Genomic DNA, 18,482 nt, shown 5'->3' with positions numbered 1-18,482 from the left:
ATAGTGAATAAGCGCTTTACACACTTGTACTAAGACCGACTCAATTCATATAGCCATGGTGAGTGAATTGGGCATTGCCATGCTACCATTCGCAAATTTAGTTGAATGGAAAATCATCCTGCTGGGGCCGTAGCCCAAACAACATGCAGAAAATAGCATAATCTTTACCCACTTTTAGCAGAGTAAGAGAAGTGTAATATTCAGATATTAACTTACAAAGAGCTTAACCCATCCAATTTTACACAGGGTCATTTGAAATGTACATTTCATTTTCATTTTACACAAATGCAAAGGGATTAATTTTTTCTAACTAAATCCTTTCAATATAAATTTTCTGTTATTTTTTGGTGGGAGTTCCAATATGCTAAACATAATTTTTTCATTCTGGTATGCATAGCATGACTTGGCCATATACCCTGGCCACCCAATATCCCGCCCTCAACTATCTTTGTGTCCAATAAGTGCTGCACATGGTCTTTGACTGTGTGCAGTGTAGATTGACAGGGTCTTGTGAGTGGTTGTGGACTGTGTCCAACCATTGGTGCATCCAAACTCAGGACCTGCAGGCCATGCCGTTTGGCCACCTCCCCTGTACACTTTACAGACTCACATTTAGTTATTTGCTTGTTTTACTTTTTGTTTTAACTTGTGAGGTATGGTTCACAGATTTTCAATGGTGGTGTCCAAAATGTAAGTAATTTTCTTTCATACAATTGAGCAAAATATTGGGAAAATTACAATACATTTTCTGTGATTACAAGAAATGCAAATTTGTCATTCAGCAGTATATTTTAGCACAAAAAGCTAAAAGTGAATGACAGTAACTCACATTCTGCTTGTTCACACACTTCCTATAATAAGGGGAAGGGGTCCTCTGGGGACCGCTTCCCATTTCCAACTGCCTTACCATCTACTTGAACTAGGTGGTAACTGCAATTGTTTTTGCGACCGCAAATGCGGTCGCAAAACAAATGTACATACCAGTGAGACTTGCTATTAAGAAGGGATGTCCTTGGCACGCCTCTTCCCAAGAGACTTGCCAACCCTATTTTGCGAGTCAGTAATAGGTTACCGACTCGCAAAATAGGGTTTGTACATACCACAAACCTTATTAGCACTAGAAAAGGGTTGATTTCCCGCTTGTGACTCCTAAAAAGAGGTGTACATCTGACCCTTAATGCCTGGTTTGTTTGACAGCTTTTGATATTTTTGTGGAAAACTCTGACAAGGCTCCTTAGGGGCAGGGCCAACTCCTCCTCATATATGGATTCTCGTAGTGTTGAATGTAAAAAATATTTTAGTTTTGTTATATAAATGCATGTCTTGTTCCTCACTCTGTCAGTTTCAAACATATTTTTTAGTTGTGCCTGGTTGAAAATGATCATCTCTTAGTGTGATTTACCCCCAGATGTTTGCACTATCTCTTTTTGATGGCAGTAGAATTGTACCTCTGTTAACCAGTAGTGAAGTGCTTGAGTTCCTTTCAAAATCATGAAATTGGTATGCTCCTAATTGGCATATTTAACTTATATATATTTCCAAAGTATGGTACAAAATGTACCCAGGGCCAGTAAGTTAAATATCGCTAGTTTACTACAGCACCCATTGTGCCAGCCACTACAGTGACACTATAAATTTGGCTTAAGGGCCACCATTATAGAATCAGTAAAGCAGCCTTTAAACTGAAATTCAATTTGCAAAATTAAACCCATTGACAGGTCTAAACCTTCCATTTAAATATCAATAAGTCACTCCTACCCAGGCCCTACAGCCCATACTATAGGGTCCATGGTATTTAAAGCATGATGTGTAGGAATTTAATTAAACTTTGTTGGAAAGGGCCCTTTCTGCAGGGTCACCCCCAAACCTTTTGCCTTCCTCCTGCCCTTATTGCGGAACATTTGCTTATCTACAATTGGCATATTTAATTTACTTATAGGTCCCTAGTAAAGTGCACTACATGTGCCCAGAGACTATTAATTAAATGCTACTAGTGGTCCTGCAGCACAGATTGAGCTACTCACTTCAGTATCCTTTTAAACATGTCTCAGGCCTGCCATGGAAGAGTCTCTGTGTGTAGATTTAAACTGCTATTTCGACTTGGTGAGTTAACCCTCTTGCCAGGTCTAAACCTTCCTTTTTAATACATATAAATCACCCCTTAGGGTACGCCCTGGATAGTTCCAAGGGCAGGGTGCTGTTTATTTAAAAAGTTGGACTTTTAAGCTCTGCATACCCAAGTAGTGAAAAACTCTTGAATTCGATGTTCACTACTGCAAGGCCTATCCCTCCTACAGGTTAACATTATTATATTTTATAAGTGTAATTTCCTAATGGAAATCGATGGATATTTTGAGTTTGGTGACTCTGGACTCACAATTCATAGTCAATTTATAGGAAAGTCAGATTTTACGTTGTAAGTCTGAAAATGCCACTTTTAGAAAGTTATTAACACATTGCAATATCAGGTGTTTTTGAAATTTAAATACATCTTTACTTATGCATGAGGAACATATTACTCAATAAACATGTCTCAAATTACTTTAGTAGTATTTGAAGAAACATTTCAAACTTTAACAATTGGTGGGATGAAAGAAAAGAGAATCCACATAAAATGTAATGGATATACAGTGAATAATTAGTGAAAAAAACATATGCAAAGTGTTTTCAAAGGTACTAAAACAAACAATATTTAGACTCAAAATAAACACATAAACTTGCTAAAATACAGTCTTCACCATTCCTAAACTTGTGAAACCAGAGCAAAGTATTCACAGGGAACACTCTTGGTGCTAGGACATTAAGAGGGTCCAGATGTATCTAATATGGGCTTGCAAAAAGTTGCTTTTGAAAAAATGAACTTTCAAACATCCATATTGGTACTCGTTGAGCTGGGATTCCCCCATTGGTCCTGGTCTACTTGTTTTGAACCCAAGATGTCTATTGTGGGTTCTCTTCAGGACAAAGGTTTGGTGAGTTCTGCAATGGTGAAGGGACAGACTTTTATAAACTAAATGGCCAGCAATCTCCAGTTTCTTTAGCCTAACAAAATTATCATAAGTTTACCTTGAAGGCATGAAAAATGACAAGGACTCGGAATGAGGTCAATCTTAACTGTAGTTCATTAAAATAATGATCATTCGAATGCCGCGGGTTTCAATTGTTGGTACTGTAAGGGTATGCATGGATCCACATGAATACAACATAATATACTTGAATGGGCTGCTTATACATAACTTATGGAAATGAATGTACCTTGGGTTGTCGAGGATTGCACTCTTACACCAAATGAAGAGGACAAAGTAAACTTTTAAGGATTTTTCGTGATTTTCTGAAAAGAAGAAACGGAGTAAACTTTGATAAATTAGATATTTTTTGAGTGCATTGATAGTGAAACACAATGTTTGTGATGGTTCACAATACTTTAATTTCGAATTTACCTGTATATTTCTGTGATTTTTGAGTTTGACAGTAGATTCAGGCGCCCAGTCTGATACTTTTCTGAAAGTAACAGAACAGACCTATTTTATTTGTTGCTTTTCCAAGCGAGCTTTAGGAATGAATGAAACTATTTGCAAAAATACTTCCATCCGGGGATGGCTGTTTAGCCATACTATAGATGTTGGAGGCACCTTGTTGCAGCAACTTTTGCGTAACAGTTTTACACGATCTCACATGCCGCCTTTGGCATGTATATGAGCAATTTGTTCTAAACGTTATATTGTTTCAAGAACGTGCACAAGCTGGACCCAATTTTGTTGATTTCTAATCAAGGCGCATTAAAACATAACATTATGCTCAAGCTGCTACAACTCCAGTCCTGCCGGCGCATTCTGTTAGGTGCTAATCGGCGAGATGCTTGACTATTTGAAACAAGGTGCACCAAACGTATTTTTACTTACTTGGAGCATGTTTGCACTCGCTCTGCAACACGTCGTCCTCCTACTGAAACGTGTAATGGTGTTCTGTTCCTCTAATCTTTTTTTGAACTAAGAGGCGTTTCACTCAGGGGCGGACCTGCCCAGGTATTCTGGGTAATGTAGTGTATTGAGACTGGAAAACTGTATTCATGGTTCTTTTCACCTGGCAGAACCTCAAGGTATTTGTTTACATTGTCAGGCATTACATTTTCAAACCTTTAATAACCACAAAGTGTATTTCGTAGTGTATAAAAACTGTATACACTAACAAGACCCGACATGGACCACAAACTGGAAAGCAGACTAGCTTTCAGATGATAAAGAAATCTCCTTTAATGATTTTCACAGGCACAGAAGACTGAGTTTAAATTGAAAGTCAAAGCTGAACTTAACTACAATCTGTACCTCTCAAAATCGCGTTAAATTTCATGATCAGATACGCTTCTTTGTGCGTCAGCTTGTTGTCAATATCTCCACCTCGAGGATCTGCTTGGATAACATTTAGCACTGTCCGGTGGAAATATTTTTCTGTGTGACCCATTTGCTTGAAATGATTAACCATTGGTGCTGTTAGAGTGTTTGTTTTCATGCGTGATTTATGCTGGATGATTCATTGTCTCACTTCTTGGTTTGCCTTACCAATGTAGATCTTTTGACGTGGGCAAACTATAGCATAGACCACATTTTTGGTTTTGCAGTTTGAAACTTCTTCTTGAGTCCAGGAAATCTTTCCATCAGAAAAGGTGCATCCTTTTAGCATCTGATTACAGACACTGCATGTTCCGCATTTGTGGTGGCCTTGCATTGGCTTCATATTTCACACTGAAAGCAAATCACTGCGCTTTTGTGACTTGGTCAGCTTGCACAAACGATTTGGAATCCAACACTTGCACATTTCCTCATTGCTTACAGGGGCAAATCAAAGCTGCATTCATAGTTCTTTATCAAGTGCCAATAGTTGCGTATGATTTTCTTAAACTGTGTTGTATGGGACAAAACATTGATACACATAGTAGTTTCTTACTGGATTCCTTTTGTTTTTGACAAGCAGAGTCTCACGAAAAGAGAACCAGGCTCTTTTCATTGAGTTCTTTAAAGGTTTGTTGTTTAAGTTTTTGTTGCAACAGTTCTGCTGTCAGGAAATAATCCTCTTTTCTCGTACAATTCCTGCGTATGTGATGAAATTGCTCATACGGCAAATTGTCACATACATTTCTCAGGTGGAAACTCTTGCAATGCAGGGATTAGTTGTCGCTGTGGTACTGCACAAACGCAAGTCCTATCCCACCGCTGCCACCGCTGCCACCAATGTTTGAAATGGGATTTCTGGTTGGCTAGGACAAGCACCTAAGCCAGGCAGAAACCACCACTCTACTCAGGGAAAGGGAGTTACAGGCTGAAGATAACCCTGCTCACCCCCTTGGAAGCTTAGTTGTCAGCGGTGAGGATAGGACTTGCATTTGCGCAGTACCACAGCGACAACTCATTGCACTACAAACTCTGCATTTAGAGGATCACATGTTTGGGGATTATTTTTCCTGAGTTTTATTTTTCTCCTGAGAAGTGTAATTTTAGAATTGTGTACTCTTGCTTCAGATCTTACACCTAGGAGTCTTGCATTGTACCTGTGTGGGTTTAAATACCTGCCCAAAATGGAATCTGCCTTTAATATACATGATCTGTTGACATACAGTATGTTGGAGCTAAGAGGGCTCTGTGAGGAGAGAGGCTTAGCAGTGAGTGGGGAAGACACTCGGCTATTCCTTAGGGAAGCCCTGATACAGTGGCAACAGGATACATGGAGACGTGAGGACTCTGAGTGGGAGAGGGCCCAAGCCGCACACGATAGGGCAGGGACGCCAGTAGACAGTGAGGACCCCATGGATAGGGAATCCCTTGCTGGGTCCAATGCCGGAGGCAGTGCCCCATCCCTTAACCTGTTCCCAGAGGAGTGGGTAGATAGGAGGGAAGAAAGGGAGCATCAGCTGGCTTTGGACACGCTCCAGTCGGAGTATGTCACGGAGATAGCGCGGCTGGGATTGGAGGAGAAAAAGGCCTTGTGGGCCCAGGAGTTGAGATTCAAGGAGTTGCACTTGAGGACAAAAAGCTAGAGATTGAAAGGGTCTTAGTGCAGGAGAGGATGGCAGAGGCACAGAGGGCCTTCACCAGAGAGAAACTAGCTCTGGAGAGTAGGTTATACCCTGAGTGCAGTTTTAGTTTTCTGGATTCACCAGTGAGGTTGGGGTCCAGTGGTGGCAGCAATATGGAGTCCAGTGCAGGAAGTCCCACTCCCAGATACCAGGGCATGGTACCTAGTTTCCAGGAAGAGGGTGTCACATCCAACGGGTATAGGTTGAGGTTCAGGGGCAGTAGGAAACTGTCTCACCAGTCTTAGGGGGAGTTTGTGGATGAATGTTGTGATGCACTGGAAAGTTGGGTGATGAGTAGCACAGCAAATGATTTTGAAGGGCTGTTCAATCTGGGTGTCAGAGAGCATATGTTCAGTAATTGTTTTCTGGAGTTATGCCAACTCCTATTGGAGTATGGGTTCTCTGATCCCAGTGAGCTTGCACGGCAGGCAGACCTCTGGCTGTGTGACGGAGGATCTGAAGAGGCATTGGGGAGTGATTCCAAAAGAAGTGGCTCAGGTATCTTCGGGTCCTGTGTGGTGGAAGAGGTTCAGAGTAGCCAAGCTAGGTCCCGGTGTAGTGGGAGGGGTGTAGGGGCTACCGTCCTATCTCAGTGGAGAAGGAGTAAGTGTGGGACTGTGTGTCCCAAGGTGCCCGAAACTCAGTCTCAGGGCCTGGAGGGTTCCCTAAAGGAACACCAGGTTGGGGGTCTAGGCTGTACTAGTAGGCCATTTGAGGGGGATCTCCTAGTGCCAGGAGAACCTGGAGCACCTGTAAACGGAGCTCCAGTAGTTCTGGTGTCTGGCTCCAGTTGGGAGGGTGCAGAAGTCCAGATTGAGGGGTGAGAGGGGGATGTGACCCCAGTGGGAGAACCAGTGGGTCAGGGACCAGCCAGAATGGCTAAGTCTCCTAGGAGTGACCATGGTGACACCACTGCTGTCCTGGGGGATCTTTGCGCCAGGCAGACTGTCACACGACACATGAGTCATGTGTTACCCTCGGTGGGATACTGTGCGACTCTCCAGAAGTCCTGGTGTGCCAGGCATATGTTCAACAGCAGGGTTTAGTTCCTGAGTTGGGAGGCCAGGTTCAGGTTCTGCCTGACCTGGAGGGAAGGACATCTGTAATAAGTGTTCCGACCGGGGGTATACTGTGTGAGTCCCCAGAAGTCCTGGTGTGCCCGGTAAGTGCTCAGCCGTGGGGTTCAGCCCCAAGGTTGGGAGGCCAGGTTCAGGATCTGCCTGACCTAAAGGGAAGGACATCTGTAATCGGTGTCCTGACCTAGGGGATACTGTGTGAGTCCCCACAATTCCTGGTGTGCTAGGCAAGCGTTCAACCGCAGGGTTTAGTCCCTGTAACCATTGTCCTGACCGGTTTGGCTTCTAGGGGTACCGCTCCAGTTGGGAGGGTGCAGCACTCTGGAAGGAGGTGCAGAGGGAGGGAGTCCTCGCCTCTGACTTCGGTGCAACCTGAGGGTTTAGACCCCAGGTTAGGAGACCAGTTGCTAGAGAGAGGTCCTGAACTGGTGGGAGAGGGGTGTTCTGAGGGTGCCTCTCTAAGAAGCAGATCCCTAGAAGCAGAGGTAAGGGGAGGAGAGCCTCACCCATGACTTCTGGTCAACCTGAGAGTGTGGACCCTAGGTTGGAGGATCAGTGGCAGTTTAAAACTGAACTGATGAGAGGAAGAGTGGAGCATTGCTACTATGTGCCAGGGGTTACTGTCTCCCACTCTGTGAGATGGCAAGGACCAGATACATCTGGATGGCCTAAGGCCTGGTCCTGGCCGTGGACAGCTAGGGAGTACCAGTGGGGTAGCTTAGTTTCTCCTGGGTCTTTGTCAGAGGGAACAACATGGGTTCAGAATGGCGTAGAACTGGAGGGTGCCCCTGCAGTTGCGGGACCGCGTCCGTGTTCTATCGCCCAAGGCAGGGAAGCCCATCAAGGTGGTGATTGGTCTACCCTATGTTTTGGCTGGAAGGGGGTTGTGTTGGACTTGACCCTTTTTGCAGGGTCATCCCTAAACTTTTTTTCTCCTAGCCTTTTTTCTGACAGGGTGTTTGTGGTTTTAGGACTCTGGGCACTTTAGCACTGCTGTCCAGTGTAAAGTGCGTGTGCACTCTGTGTTTAACATGGTAAGATTGGTCTACACCATTTTGGTATATTTGATTTACCTGTCAGTCCCTTGTAAAGTGGTATCTCAGATACCCAGGGCTGGTAAATTAAAAGCTACTGGTGGGCTTGCAGCGCTGATTGTGCCACCCACCAAAGTAACCTTTCAAACCTATCTCAGGCCTCTGCCATTGCAGTGCCTGTGCACGCAATGTTACTGCCACTTTGACGTGGCACCTAAAGTGTGTGCCATGTCTGTGACCCCCCTTTTACTGCATGTCAGTCACCCCTAAGGTAGGCTATAGCTAGCCCTACAGGCAGGGTGCATTGTAGGTAAAAGATAGGGCATGTACCTTAAGTGTGTGACATGTCCTGGTACTGACAAACAACAATTTTGATTTCTCACGACTGTGGGGCTGCCCTCCCATAGGAATGCATTGGGGATTCCCTGATAAGTGTTTCAGTGGTAATTCCTGATATGAGAGGCACAGCATGGTCAAATATGGTATGTTTGGAATAGTGATAATAAATGCTGTGCACAGATTTATCATAACTATTTTAGAAATGCCACTTTTAGAAGTTGGTATTTCTGTGTGCTATGTGTCTGCCTGCCTGATGTGAATTGCATCTCTGGCTTTTGAGTGACAGGGGCTGGTGATGCGTGTGTGGCTCCAGGAGGGGCAGGGTGAGTCAGCACTAGGCTGAATAGGGCATCTGTATTTGGAGTAGTGGGAGGGCTTGTCCCCTGACCCTGAATAGGATTGTGTCTGCCCTAGTGAATGCTGGCTCTGCCTCCTGTGGTGTGTTTGATCACCGAGCCCCCACCTGACAAAGGGGAGGAGGAGCCTGGTAAACAAAGTGCTTCAATTCCCCCCTGAACACATTTAGGCTGATTCCCCAAAGCCCTGTGCCAGGGCAGACAAAGGAATGTGTGATATAAATATAGGGGCTGTGACCCCATGAGAGGTTGATATTCCCGTGCTTGGGAGGCTTGCTGCTGCTGGGCCTCAGACAGAACTGCCACAAGGGGCTGCCTCCCTGCTGGAGGACCCTGTGTGCTGGCCTGCCTACCCCCTTAATCCCTAAGGACTTTCGGCTTCTAGCGCCTCATGAGCGCTATCCTGTCATCACCAGGAAGAAGAGGAAGAGTGGAGCGTGTGTCCTAGTAGCATGGGGCAGTGAGGGGCCCGAGGGAATCCTGGTGTGTGGGATTCCCCCTGCGCTGTTTATAGAGCAGAAGCCCACCCTGTGTGTTGCCGAGAGGAGCGGGGCCCACCCCGCATGAATGCTGCTTTGAGCAGGATCCCACTACCACGTGTTGCCGAAAGGAGCGGGTGCCCACCCCGCATGAAGGCTGCTTTGAGCGGGTGCCCTCCTGCATCAGTGTACCACTAGAGAGGCAGCCCACCCCACACTTAAAAATTGCCGGAGGAAAAGAGGCTGCCGCATTCACCGCCGTGACCCGGAAGCCAGCAGGGTCAGCCTGACTGTGGGCAGGGCGCAAAGAGGAAGCTGTGGCAGGTGGACGAGCGACGCTCCCATGTATTGGAGAGAGCCCCGTGTGTAGTGGAAGTGTGGCGGCTGCGGCGGGGAGAGCTCGAGACACGCTGTCGGTGCCTGCCCCCGGCCATGTTGTGAGAAACCAGAGGAGGCCAAGCGCAGTGAGGGAGACCCCCGGTGAGTGGGGCTCCCATTGGACGCGTCTGTGTCTGTCCCATGCGTTGGAGCAACCAGAAGAGGTCCTGGTGTAGCGGGACTGACGGGGCAAATTGTCGGTGCCCGGAAGCCAGCGGAGACCCGAGAAAGCCCCGGTGAGTGGGGCTTCATGGGGGCGCAGTGTGGGTGCCAAACGAGGGCACAGAGAGAATCCCGGTGAGCAGGACTCCAGAGGCACTGCAAGTGCTAGCGTATCGCCACAGCTGCCCTACCTGACAGTGGGCAGCTGCAAAATTGGGGCCATTTATTTTGCAGAGTCCAAGAGTGGGGCTACCATTTGTGCTCCGTGTTGACAGTGGTCATTTCTTCTCAGCTGCACCAACAGTTAGCGGGCAGCTGCAGCGTTTGGGGCAATTGGGATGATTGGAGCCCCAGAGCGGGGCTCACAAGGCACAGCGGTGCCAGTGCTTGTTTCTTCAGCTGCACCGCGAGAGCACTGGCAGCTGCAACGAAGGGGCCATTTCTCTTAGTTAAGAAGGGGGTGAGGTACACACTAAGGCCCAAGAGCATTTGCGCACCCAGTACTTTGGAGCACATTGCTTTTCGCTGCATTCGCAGCCAGTGGACCAGTAGATGGTCCTGAAGGAGCCCTGACATTTCTGGATAGAGGGCATTTGAACCCCAGTGAAAGGCCAGTTGGCCTGGGTTCAGGTTTGGTACGTGTGTGTACCAGGAGGGCGCAAGGCCCTCAATGGAGGTGATGTATGCACCTGGGGAGTGTTACTACGGTGCACCCCTAAAATGTGATTTATGCATAATGTGATGCCTAATGCAAATGTCATGCTATGATGTTAAGGCCTAATGCAGTTGCATAATGTGTTTATGCTAGTGATAATGCTGAGCTCATTATTTTTACCAGTAGTTACTGGTTGTGTTGTATATTTACTGCCTGCATTTTGATGGTTCTGACTGTGGCCCCATTGGCCTGGTCCTGTATATAATCCCCTGTGAATATTGCCTAGTGCCAGTTGGCACAGTGTAAATGTGTGATTATGTTTCTAATGTGTTTGCGATAATACAAAGGCTATTTTTATGTAACCTTGTGTGGAATTTCTTGATTTGTGTGCCTAGGGTGTTGCTGCTGTGTGTGTGCTGTGCAAACGCTTTACACATTGCCTCTGGGATAAGCCTGAATGCTCGTGCCAGGCTACCAAGGGGGGAGCAGGGGTTATCTTCAGCGTGTAACTCCCTTGCCCTGACTAGAGTAGTGGTTTCTGCCTGGCTTTGGCGCTTGCCCTAGTCAACCAGAAATCCCATTTCTAACAGACTCTGTCATTGCTTGCCCGCACTTGTACATCCAGAAAAGGCAGCGTTAACTTATTTTTTGACATGCTGAATTGAATGTCAAGGCATCTGTTGTTTGGTCAATTGTGAAAATATCAAGTTGTTCTTCGGTATCCTTCCACAGGCACCACACATTGTTGATGTAACTGAGCTATTTAATTATATGGTTTGAATAAGGATTGTTGTCAGTGATGTATATTTCTTCCAATTGTGCCACATAGAGTACAGCCATTTCTTGAGCAAAGGCTGTCACTTTGATTTGAATATAGAATTTGTTTTCAAACATAATAAAGTTCCTTTTTAGTGCCAATTCTGCCAGTTTAAGTATGAGTGAAGTAGGAGCTCGGTGTGGTCTTGGGCGAGCCTTGAGGTAAATCTCCATTGCTTCTAGACCATCATTTTGGAAGATTTGGGTATAGAGTGAGACAACATCAAATGACACAAGCCAGTGGTCTTCCATCACACATTGATGGCCTTCAATTTTGTTAATAAAATCCATAGTATCTCTCAGGTATGATGTTACTTCCTGGAGGAATGGTTTAAGAAAGATGTCTATGTATTGTGCAATCGGCTCAGGGGCCGAATCACATCCAGACAGAATCAGCAGCCAGGAGGATTTTGGGGATCTTTGTGAAGTTTCGGCAGGAAATGTATAACAGGGATCCTAGGGTTTGTTTTAACCAAAGAGGTGAATTCCTTCGGGCCTAAGATATCATTGTCAAAGCCTTCCTGCAACACCTGGTGAATCCCCTCCTTAATTTCTTTTGTAGGATCATATGATATACGTCGATACCAGTTCCTGTTGTCCATATTTATCCATCTTCAACCTGCCTTATCATCGCTTTCTCCTAACCCGTTTTCGGTTGAACCTGATCCATTTAACTTTGGGTCATTTTCCGACTTGGTGTTCTCCCGAAAACGCCCTGCCATGTAATTGTGACAATTTCTCGACCCAGAACACTTTGCACTTTTTGATGTTCTGTGACCATTTCACGGCGTTAAGAAGGAAATACTTGCTCCCGATCCTCAAAGAGGCTGGGTTTATACAGGTCAAGCCCGCTCTTTTATTTTTACAGTTATTACAGACCCCGAGGATAACCTTTCACGTTGCTAATTTTTTGGTGGGGGCGATTAGAGCTAAGAAAATGTTGTTGATTGATATCACCTCGAACTTGGGTCCTTAAAAAAGTTGAACTGTATTTTGCTCATGGTTAGTGGTCATTCGATGGAAGATTCTTATATTGATCCTATGTAAATGTTTTGTATAGCTCTTTTTATCTTAACTGACCTCTTTTTAACGTATATTTAGTATTGCATTTTATAGCATGTATCTATTTTAGCATTATTTATGTGTATATAATGATTGATTGCATATGAGATATGCTTTTATCCTGTATTAGTTGTATTTTTTGTCTGAGTGTATTTTTAGTCCCCTTGTCTTTTCATGATATTGATTTATCGAAATAAAGTACTATGACTGACTGACTGTTGTCCAAGTGTTTTTTTCGCCTCTGTGATGTAACTGTCTTTAGACCAAACAACAACTGCACCTCCCTTGTCTGCTTGCTTAATGACTACAGATTGGTCATTTCTCAATTTCTTTATTGCTATTTATTGATCTCGGGTGATGTTGCTTCTGTAATATTGATTTTTGTTTTCCAATTGCATGATGGGCGACATCAGTACTTGCTCAAATGTTACAAATTCTTTAGGAATTGAATGAGGAGGGGAACAGAATGAAGATTTAAGCTTAAGGCCAGATGGTTCAGCCTGGACATTATCATCTCTATTGTGAAAGAAAGCATTGAGTCTCAATTTCCTAAAGAATTCAAGAGCCTCTGTTTTGCAGTCTGTAGGCTTCTTAGGTACAAAAGACAGGCCTAGTTCTAGGACCCTTTCTTCATCCCAAGTTAAAGTTTTTGTTGATAAATTTAAAACTACTGGATTAGTTAGTTCTTGTAATATTGTCGCCTCGTCAACAATTCTCATGGTTGGGTTTTGAACTGTACTCGAATTTGTTGTTGGCCTTTCTCTAAAAAAGGATTTTGTCTGTTGAGTTACGAGTTATTGGAACTGCTACTTTGGTCGGAATCTCCTGCAGATTCTGATGAAGTTGTATCTGAGATTGTCAAAAATCGATTTTTGGATCTTCCTTGGTAGTTTACGAATGCCCGCCGAGATTCTGTTCTTGTATAATAGTCTTCTTTTAAATATGGGTAAACATTTTCGATATTAAAACTTTTTTTATCTTTCTCAAACGTATTGATTTCCTTGTCTATTTTTTCAAGCAGTATCTTTGCCTCTGCGACTGATTGTCCTTGATTTTTTGTTCTAACGCTGCAAACTCATCAAGTTTTTTTTTGTAAATTCTTTGGGCAGTTTTGATAGTATGGACCATCAGGTCTCTGCTGCACTTTGTCATGATGAAACTGAATCCTTTTTTGTATTACGGATCATCCGTGATGATTTCTGGAACAGTTATTACTTGGAGGCCCCATGGGATTGTGCCCGCTTTCAGATGTTCAGGAAGTATGTGCCCGTGTAGTTCAGTTCGAATTTGTTTCTTTTTCAGCTGTGTGAAATTTTCCGCATCATTTTGTTGTTTTGCTGTCGTGTTCAATGTTATTGAAGAACAATGGAGGGTGCTGAAATTACATTTTGGATATGATCCTCCATGAATGAAAGGTTGTCTCTTTTTAACATCTTATTTTGATGTCCAAACGGAAGCAATGGACCGTGAGCAGTAATGTGAAAAGAATTTCTCTGCCACTTGCTTAACTTGTGGCTTACAACCCTCGTGAGTATGTAACTCACTCTGGATTCTTTCCAAATTGGGGGGGTTTGGCCCTTACATAAAACCACTGTGGGCCTCAGACAACTGTCAACACAATACAACGTCAGGTGGTTTTGAATTTCAAATACCTCTTTACTTATGCCTGAGGAACATTTACTCAATAAACATGGCCTCAAATTACTTTAGTAGTATTTGAAAAAAACATTTCAAACTTTAACAATTGGTGCAATAAAAGAAGAGAGAATCCCAATTAATTTAATGGATTTACAGTGAATAATTTGTGAAAAAACTATGTGCAAAGTGTTATCAAAGGTACTAAAATAACAGCCAGGGCACGAATGGCAGCAACCGTGTACACTTCAGGCCTCCCTTCAAGTTTCCCCCACTTTAAAGACACAAATGGGCATAAGTACTGGGCCCCTGACACCACCAACTCAGGGCACTTCTGGACCTGAGGACACTTTGCCAAGTAGAAGGACTGCTATGCTGCTGAAAGGACTGACATTCTGCTGGACTCTGCTTGAATCCTGCTTTTCTGTGCATGCACTGCTGCCCTCTTCACCTGGTAGTAAGACGGACTGGACCTACATCTCTACTTCCCTAGAACCATGTTGATCCAAGCACTTGCTAGCTTGCTTCCTGTTTTGAAGTACCAGGGACATCAAAGATTTCCCTCAACCCTGCTACAGCCTCTGGACTCTGCCAACCGTGAGTCCTGCCCAGCCAAGTGGTGCCGATCCAGTCCTGGGCTCTTGGTAGTGGCTTTTCAGGCTGTTTTTCTACAGAACTCATGCATCATCGACTTTGCGCCAGTCAGAACCAACATATTCCCTTTAACGCCGACACATTGCTGCTTTGAGAACCTCTCAGCACCACTCCCACAGTTCGATGATGACGCACAACCTGAAATACAAGTGGTTAGTTGAAGATGCATCTTTGAACTGCGTGACTCAGAATTAACGCATTGCCCACAGGCCTAAGGATCGACGCATCGCCTACCTCAGTTCCTCATGGCTGCTCCTCGTGTTGGCGCTTCCTCCGTGAATGTACTGTTTGCAGCGGGCCGTACATTGCACATGGATCTGACCCTTGCTCCATTACGGTCACCCTAACTTTTCATATTTGATCCGGTCCAGCGTGACCAGATTGCCCCAGTTGTGGCTTTATGTTTCTTAACACAATATAGCAAGATATTCTTTAAAAGTTCATAACTCTTGTTCTACTTATTGGAGTTTTGTTGTTTTGGTCTTGATTTATTCATTAAATTAAGCTCTGTTTGTCTAACTTGTTGAGAATTATTTTGGTGCAGTGTTTTCACAGTTTTACTGTATTAAGTGTTGTGCAAATACTTTAACGTTGACTCTTAAGTTGAGCCTGACTGCTCTGTGCCAAAGCTACCAGAGTGTGAGCACAGGTTAATATAGGGTGTGTATCAGAGTAGCTCTGACTAGGATTGTGGTCCCTACTTAACAAAGGTACATACTTCTGCCTACTAGAGACCCATTTTTATCAAACATGTTCTTACAATGAATAGGTGCTGAAAGCTATTTTCACTGTAGCAAGGCTTGCTGTGATTTGAGAAAGAAAAATATCTTCTTTGCTTACTAGAATTCATCAAACCATTTCTGTTGATCAACAGTATCTGTAGTGGATGTGGCGGGGCACTTGGAGTGGACATCCATGTTAGGGAATGTGTGGCAGTAGGAGTCAGAACGAGTGACTAGCTAGTTGGTGACTCAGGAGAGGCTGGTCTCTGAGATCACCAATGGAAAGGGCGGAGCGGGGTGGAAGGAAGAAAGAAAAGGAAAAGAATAGATTCAGTCAGAGGAAGAAGGCGCGGTCCCTGCTGTTTACAAAAGCAAACAACAATACAACTGTACCCCGTCCAACACAGTGAGGGGTACTAGCCTATTTATCTAACTGTAGCATTGGGTTGTGGGTCTATCTGACTACTGTGGGCTGTGAACTGTAATCTGGTTTATCAATATAGCCCCCAATAAAGTGGCCATGGCTTGTCAACGTCTCTGCACACCCACTTGGACTTCAGCAGGAATTAGACACCAGTTCACAAAACAAACATCAGTCCACACAGGTGGGGAGACGCAAGGAGTATTACAAGAACCCTGCAACCTTAACAACTATCAGAACAAGGCCAGTTGCAAATGTACGACCCATTCATCAATCCAGTTCACCCTCTGAGGGGCAGGTCTCAGTGTGATGGCCATTCCCAGGTGGTCAATAACACAGTAACGTGATCATAAGGAAGGAGGTCAGGTCCAATGAAGATTCGCTTTTCCCATTCAGGCTTCAGAGGTGATCGAGATTTGTCTCTCCTAGGCCCTTCCCTTTAGAGGACTGAGGCCATCTGGCTGTCGCCCATTTTTGGGTGATCTTGTCCAGTCTGTGTCGATCGGCTGCATTGTTGGTGAGTGACCAGTTCCCAACAGTTCTCCAGTCTGTGGCAACTTTGCAGAGGGAGTGGTTGGTCCATAAGTGTCCATGTCTGAGGCATCTAGGAAATGTTCCAGATCGTATGGTTGGGTATTTTTCTTCTCAACCTGCTGTTGACAGTAGGCGAGATCGAGCACTAGAAACTGATTGTGCTGGCGGATATTATCCTGGGAAAAGTCTGCTGATACAAAGATTTGGTGATTCTCCCATTGATAAGGACCATGTTCCCTGGCCCCCATGATAATATGACCCTCTTGTTGATACCGAAGTACGCAGGCCAGAATAGGGTGAGATGCTTGAGAGGTAGAGGAAGTGCGAGACCTGACCCAATGGGATCTCTGTAGTTTCAACTGCGGGATAAATTGTAACTCCTGCAATCTGACAGGAAGGAACTGATAAAACCTAACATGCTGACCCCTTCTAGTCTTTCTAGCATCCCTGTAATGCGTACCTTATTTCACATGCTCCTGTCCTCTTAGGTCGTTACCTTGAATTTCACGTCCCAGATCTCGGAAGACCAGTCTTGAAAGTTCTTGAGCGAGGTTTTTACTTCTTGCAATCTGTGTTCAGTGCCATCCAGCTTGTGATGCAAGTAGGCGATATCGGTTGGTAGAGATTTCACCTTCAGTGCTGGTTTAGACTCTGTTTCAGAACCCACTGAAGTTTTAATGTCAGACAGTTCTCACAGCAGTGTGTCCATAACAGAGGAGGTTACTGGTGAGTCAGCCTGGTTCATGGTCGACACAGCCTGAGGCTTAGAATTAGAGACAGCCTCCAAGAAAAGTACTTGGCGTGTGGGCTTCAGTTTAGACATGTGCGATGGGAATCTACGACCGTAGCCAATCTCAGCCATGCAGGGCATGTAGTTAGAGCCAGAACCAAAGACTGTCACAGCAGCAAGGCAGGAAGACATGGCAGCCAGGTGGCTTTGGGGTGGTTGAAGTAGAAAGGCACCAGAGTACCCTGTGGGCTAGTCAGTGAATAGCTCCTTATGCAGGGGAGGTGTCACAGAAGATGGCAGCTTCCGAGGCTTGGCTAAGTTAGAGTTAAAGGGTGTGGAGGGGGGTGGCCAGTGCTCAATTTAGTCTGCCTTTCATGGGTCTCCACCCATCCGAAGACAGCGGGCCTCACCAGTCCACCACGCACATCTCTAATGCTCCACCTACCTCTGGTCAGGCTGGTTCTCTCTCTCTGCAGTGGCGGAGGCATCCAGGGCCATGTCAGCTGGACCAGAGGTGATGCCTAGATCCCCACCAATGTCAGAGCGGTGTCCCTGTAAGGCAGTAGCGGCCCGTGGTGGGAGTGCTGCTGGGCGCTGAAGTGGGGCGGGGGAGGGGCAGGGTGCGGGGTAGTAAACTACGGATTATGGCTGATTAGAGGTAAGTAAACATATAAATAAATAAAACAAAGTTCGTTGTGTGCGCGGCATCGCATTTGGCGATGCAGCGCGCGCAACGAAATTCGTTTTATTTATTAATATGCTTACTTACCTCTAATCAGCCATAATCTGTAGTTTACTACCCCCCACCATGCCCCTCCCCCGCCCCACGTCAGCGCCCAGCAGCACTCCCACCATGGGCCGCTACTGTTGTAAGGTCATAAGAGTTGATGGGGCATCAATGAAGGTGCCAGGGCTGAACGTGCCGGTGAGCTTCATTAGGAAGAGGACATGCTCCTGGGCACTCATCTCCACCCCAGTAACATCCATTTTGCAAAATGTGAACATCCAGTGCTCACTGGGTTTGAATAGCCAAGCATGTCCCATGTTCAGCTGGATACATGTGCTCCATGTTGTTGATTTCCTTGTCAGAACAATAGAAAGATGATGACACCACTGCCAATTAGCAGTATGAGGACTGTGAATCCTCCAAAAAGGCAGAAGAACTAAGAATTACTTTACATCTAATCACCATACCAGAGCCAATGTTATTAAAAAGATGCACACAGTTGTCACAGACTAATTAAATGTTGTTTGTACAATATCTGCAAAATGCTTTGGTTATTGTATTTGTAACAGCCTCTGAATTTCTGAAGAAGTTCTGGCTGTGTGCAGATTATAAACTTCAACACTTGAAGTAAA

At 45.0% G+C, this 18,482-nt stretch overlaps 1 long non-coding RNA gene across 2 annotated transcripts in view; it reads right to left on the bottom strand.

The window, feature by feature from the left end:
- LOC146833931 (uncharacterized) overlaps positions 1-3,955 on the bottom strand; it is a 39,379-nt gene extending 35,424 nt beyond the window's left edge. Inside the window, exons 1-3 of one of the 2 annotated variants that reach the window (XR_014960290.1) lie at positions 3,903-3,952; positions 3,441-3,501; positions 3,256-3,331 (exon numbers count right to left, since the gene is read on the bottom strand). This is a non-coding gene — a long non-coding RNA (uncharacterized LOC146833931). Of the gene's footprint in view, positions 1-3,255; positions 3,332-3,440; positions 3,502-3,902 lie in introns of both variants that reach the window. The other variant, XR_014960291.1, reaches the window with a different exon arrangement.
- Positions 3,956-18,482: the final 14,527 nt, after the last annotated feature.

This window comes from Triturus cristatus, chromosome 4_2 (genome assembly GCF_964204655.1).
Source record: "Triturus cristatus chromosome 4_2, aTriCri1.1, whole genome shotgun sequence".
NCBI lineage: Eukaryota > Metazoa > Chordata > Amphibia > Caudata > Salamandridae > Triturus > Triturus cristatus.
The sequence above is the reverse complement of the archived record's forward strand: the minus strand, read 5'-3'. Positions and strand labels throughout refer to the sequence as shown.